Source organism: Chroicocephalus ridibundus, chromosome 1 (assembly GCF_963924245.1).
Source record: "Chroicocephalus ridibundus chromosome 1, bChrRid1.1, whole genome shotgun sequence".
NCBI classification, from domain to species: Eukaryota; Metazoa; Chordata; class Aves; order Charadriiformes; family Laridae; genus Chroicocephalus; species Chroicocephalus ridibundus.
The window spans coordinates 192,776,942-192,783,172 of NC_086284.1; positions in this window are offsets into that span (position 1 = coordinate 192,776,942).

Here is a 6,231-nt window from a genome sequence, read left to right on the forward strand (position 1 = left end):
GAAAGGAACCACAGACAGCAAGCAGCTGCCTCCCAACTTATCTGAATCACCCATACTTGACAGAAAACATCTCTGCCTGTTAGAAAACAGAGCCTCCTCCTACCCCAGTTCTTTCAAACAACAAAGCACAGCTCATCCTTTCCTTTTAGAAGAGGATGTTTATCTTCTCCCCTCCCCTTCTCTTTCTGCCTCTAATACTGTCCGCAAGGTGGAAAATAAAGGTTCAAGTTCCTCTTCTGATCGAGGGAAGCTTTGATTTTCCCAGCTGCCATAACAATGAAGCTACAGCACTTTTTTCCACCATTTTGCTTTGTTTCTGTTTCAAGAACTGAAGACTCACAGGGACAGACAGGGAGAACAGGAAAGACATGACCATAACATGTTCAATATATACATCAATGACCTGGATGAAGGGACAGAGTACACCCTCAGCAAGTTTGCAGATGACTCAAAGCTGGGAGGGGTTGCTGACACACCAAAAGGCTGTGCCGCCATACAGAGAGACCTGGACAGGCTGGAGAGTTGGGCAGAGAGAAACCGTATGAAATTCAACAAGGGAAGTGTAGGGACCCCATCCATCAGTACAGGTTGGGGGCTGACCTGCTGGAGAGCAGCTCGGTGGAAAGAGACCTGGGAGTTCTGGTGGACAACAGGATGGCCATGAGCCAGCAATGTGCCCTTGTGGCCAAGAAGGCCAATGGCATCCTGGGGTGCATCAAGAAGAGTGTGGCCAGCAGGTTGAGGGAGGTCATCCTCCCCCTCTACTCTGCCTTGGTGAGGCCACATCTGGAGTACTGTGTCCAGTTCTGGGCTCCCCGGTTCAAGAAGGACAGGGAACTGCTGGGGAGGGTGCAGCAAAGGGCTACAAAGATGATTAGGGGACTAGAACATCTCTCTTATGAAGAAACGCTGTGGGACTCGGGTCTTTTTAGTCTGGAATAAAAGAAGATTGAGGGGGGATCTTATCAATGCTTATAAATACTTAAAGGGTGGGTGTCAGGAGGATGGGGACAGTCTTTTTTCAGTGGTGCCCAGTGACAGGGCAAGGGGCAATGGGCACAGACTTGAACATAGGAAGTTCCACCTAAACATGAGGAGGAACTTCTTTCCTTTGAGGGTGGCAGAGCACTGGAACAGGCTGCCCAGAGAGATGGTGGAGTCTCCAACTCCGGAGACATTCAAAACCCGCCTGGGCACGTTCCTGTGCAACCTGCTCTAGGTGAACCTGCTCTGGCAGGGGGGTTGGACTAGATGATCTCCAGAGGTCCCTTCCAACCCCTATCATTCTGTGGTTCTGCGATTCTGTGTTAAGGGTTCTTTGGATAACAAGTCCTCCTCACATATAGAACGGTAGGTTTACCCACTACCTAGTTAATGAAAGCCTTGGGACTGCATAACCACTAACTTAAGTAGATATACTACTCTCTCACTGTTTCAATGGAACTCTTTTTCTCTTCTGTACAGTGGCACTAGTTCAAAAGAATAGTTAAAACATCTCATCTATGTAGCCAAAGTCTGGCAGCAAGGCCACAGTCCTAACAGACGGAAGCTGTAGCTTGAATCCTCATCAGGCTGAGGAAAGCTTATAACTTCATATTCCATGTTCACTATCTACTAGGGCATTACAGAAAAAGTGGGGCAGAGCCCCTTCTCAGTATATTATTTTTAAAAAGCAATAGCCATTTTGGAATTTTGTAAGGATCTTACATCTGTCTCTATTTCACACATGGTCTGAAACTTCCCAACACATTAAGCCTCTCTGAAGAGCTCTATACAATGAAGTTTAATCTCTAGATATTGAATGGACCAAGCATGAGACAGGTATGAAATAATTTTATCAATACTAACATTCAGACAATCTCAAAACTAAGTAAGCAAAAAGTAAAACAATTAACGTACAATGGAGAGCTAAGTATATGCTTAGCTGGGAGGCAGATAATCAGTAATGCAGTAAGATTTTCAACTTCTGATTTAGGTACTCAAGTTCCATTCTGGGTTTTTTATTGGACCTACCCAAGACATTCCATGCAACATTCCCTTGTTTTACTCAAATAGATACAAAAAGGTAAATGTTATTCCTTTCTCAAACTGAAATGTTTTTTGAAAACTAAATTAGTGTATTAAGCCACTTTGAGGCAAGACAGACTCCTATATTTATATTACACTTAAGATTATACTTACAAAAAAAATCTGAAAAGCACACAGTGTCATTAGTTATAACCTATGAAGCACTGAGTAAACAGCGCAACTGGAAGAATTTAGCTGGAAGCTAGTTTGAAGTATTTGCTTCAAAGTTTAAACAAAAGATCTGTTTATTTAATAAACAGCCTTACTAGGAACAGCATTGCTAAGTCATTATGATGCTATCCTTCCTCTCATTTGAGGACAGACTTAAAAATCATCTGTATAATCTACATATCTAATGTTTGGAGATATATAGTTACTCCAAATGCATTCATCGTTACAGTATCTGAGCACAAAGAAAATTGTAAAACCAGGAAGACAATCTGACAGATCATCCATTTTCTGTTGTCTATGTTCCCGGAAGCGTGTATGGTAGAAGCATTAACGTTTTCCCCATCTTCTGCCTGTTGTGTCCATGAAAGTTACTGCGCGAAAGTTAACGTTGGGATGCTCTTTGCTCTTTCTTCAAAAAAATAATAATATTTAAAACAGGCATTTGGTCTTTCCTAGACAGTAAGGAGAAAGCCCAGCTCTGTACCCTGTCACTTTTCAATGCCGTGTGCCTGGCAACTTCAGAATCCTTAAGGTTAAGAGCTATGCAGGATCACATTCACATAAGAGGAAGCTATTTCTGCCAGACTAATTAAAGTCATAGAAAACACAGAAAAGACTTAGAATCTTAAAATGCATTCTTTATTAATCGAGGTCTCAGATGAAGTGTGTTCCAACAGCAACCTTCTGGTTTGCAAAACAGAAGACTTATATTATCATCTGCATTTTCCATTACATATTATGAATTTGTAGGCTTCAGATACAAATTCATAGGTAGGAAGGTTGTTAGTTTACTGTAATTTGTCACTAAATTACACAATTCAAAGACGCACAAATCACAACCAGAGCATCTCCAACTCAAGAGATTCAAGAAAAATATAATCAAAAGAAATTATTACTAACCCAGCAGTGTCATACCTTAGTAGGGGAAAAAATGAAGAAAAATGTCATGATCAAAACTATGATTATGCTATCATTCTCAGGGAGATAAGAATAAGCAAAATACACTTAAAACATACAAGATTTTGTTTTACTTTTTTTTTAGCTTCCTAAAATGCAAATACGCTTTTACATCCATTCCTATATGAAAAGCATATAATGAGGACTATGATTCTTTCATTTCTCTGCTTAGCACAGTCTTTGTAATTTCTTGCATTTTTCACTATTCCATTATATCACTCAGCAGCGCATTCACTGAACAGGAAAAATCGCCTGCTTAGTCCTTTGATCTTAGTCTGAGGAAGTTAGGAGCATGGATGGTATTGAAAACTATATTTGTTCCAGGCACACTAACATTTCAGGCCCTCGAACTTCCCCTTGTCTTTCACCCCCAAAACCAGCAGGAAGGAACCACTACATCAAACAAAACATAATGAGAAAAAGAAATTAAAAACAAAATTTCCAAACCAAACACAATTCATGCAACAGCCCTTATTATTCATCTTTCTTCAGAACAGACACACACCGAGCACAGACCCGATTGATGGTCTATGTTCTCTCATTTTTTTAATGTTATGCCTTGAGACCATCTTTTCTTAGTTTTGTATTGAACTTTTTTGTCAAGGTCTGCTGCAAAGAGATGAATAGTAAGGGCTGTTGCATGAATTTTACTTGGTTTGGAAATTTTGTTTTTCATTTCTTTTGCTGGCCCATGCCATACACCATGATGCCTGTCCCAGCAGAAAAGTCAAGCAGAATTTTGATTTTACTTGTTAACAGGCAATAAACAGACCATGTCTCATTTTCCTTTATTGCAAATATCGTTCAACAAGTGATGGCAGACAAAAAAATAAAACACTGAAAGAGAAGTATATTTGGCCTCTGGGGAAGAAACAAAATGACCTAAGACTTACTTGAGAAAAGTTGGTATGTACGGAGAGAAAAGATTAGATTCTGCAGAAGGATGACAAAATAATCTATCAAATTATTCACCACCACTTCCTAGGGTAGCTATAAATTCAGTATGAAAGTCTGCTACTTTTTCCAAAGACCAAAAGAAATATGAAAGAAGAAAATATTTATAGAAGTATTCAATCCTGCAAATGCTTAATTATTCTGTCATTTTATATTACCTATACATTCTATATAAAATATAGTTTACATTATAAGTGACATCCCAGGACTGATCATGTCCATATGAGTTTGGAGACTGGGATCAAAGTCTAAATTTTTTTCATGATACTCATCCAGTTCCAACAGGGGAAAAAGATTTTTTTCAGTTCAACGAGCAGAAAAATCTCTACTGTAGAACGTGTGGTAACACAGGACAGGATCAGGTTCTGGAGCATCAAAACTTCTTTTGAGTGGATTCAGGTGGAAGCAAATCATAGAATCATAGAATGGTTTGGGTTGGAAGGGACCTTAAAGACCACCTAGTTCCAACCCCCCTGCCATGGGCAGGGACACCTCCCACTAGACCAGGCTGCTCAAAGCCCCGTCCAGCCTGGCCTTGAACACTTCTGGGGATGGGGCATCCACAACTTCTCTGGGCAACCTGTTCCAGTGTCTCACCACCCTCACAGTAAAGAATTTCTTCCTAATATCTAATCTAAATCTCCCCTCTTTCAGTTTAAAACCATTAACCCTTGTCCTATCACTCCACTCCCTGACAAAATGTCCCTCCCCATCTTCCCTGTAGGCTCCCTTTAGGTACTGGAAGGTTGCTATAAGGTCTCCCTGGAGCCTTTTCCTCTCCAGGCTGAACAACCCCAACTCTCTCAACCTGTCCTCATGGGAGAGGTGCTCCAGCCCTCTGATCATCTTCGTGGCCCTCCTCTGGACCCATTCCAACAGGTCCATGTCCTCCTTGTGCTGAGGACTCCAGAGCTGGACACAGGACTCCAGGTGGGGTCTCATGAGAGCAGAGTAGAGGGGCAGAATCACGTCCCTTGACGTGCTGGCCATGCTTCTTTTGATGCAGCCCAGGATGCAGTTGGTTTTCTGGGCAGCAAGTGCACCTTGCTGGCTCATGTTGAGCTTCTTGTCCACCAGCACCCCGAAATCCTTCTTCTCAGGGCTGCTCTCAAGCCATTATCCGCCTCAACCTGTATTTGTGCTTGGGATTGCCATGACCCAGGTGCAGGACCTTGCACTTGGCCTGGTTGAACTTCATGAGGTTTGCACAGGCCCACCTCTCAAGCCTGTCTAGATCCCTCTATATGCCATCCCTTCCCTCCACCGTGTTGACCGTGCCACACAGCTTGGTGTCACTGGCAAACTTGCCGAGGGTGCACTCAATCCCACTGTCCATGTCTCCAACAAAGACGTTAAACAGCACTGGTCCCAGTACTGTCCCCTCAGGAATGCCACTCGTCACTGGTTTCTACTTGGACATTGAGCTGTTGACCGCAACCCTTTGAGTATGGCCATCTAGCCAGTTCCTTATCCACCCAGTGGTCCATCCATCAAATCCATGCCTTTGCAATTTAGAGACCAGGATGTCGTGCGGGACAGTCTCAAACGCTTTGTGTAAGTAAGTCCAGGTAGGTGACATCGGTTGCTCTCCCCTCATCTACCAATGCCATGGCAACATCGTAGAAGGCCAAATTTGTCAGGCACGATTTGCCTTTGGTGAAGCCATGCTGGCTGTCACCAATCACCTCATTTTCCATGTGCCTTAGCAGAGATTCCACCTGGGCAAAACTACTAATGAATGTGCGGGGAGAGGGAGCAGAATTAGGACACGGAACTTGGATGGAGGAGTAGTCCTACACCGCCCTGGGGGACGGGGCAGGGCTGAGGGTCGACAGCGAGCCCTGTCCCAACACCTGCCTCCGTCATGTCCGACCGGGCCGCCCCCCTCACAGCCGCCCCGCTCCCCACCACCCCTCGTGCCACCGGCCACAACCAACCCTCCTCCCTCGCCTCAGCGGGAGCTCAGCCCCAGCGGGCTGAAATTTTCACCGGTTTCAACACCCGGCCAGGGGTGAGCCCAAACCCCCGCCCGCCAGCAGGACCCCGGCCGGGCCCGGCTCCGGGACGGGGCGGGACGGGCGG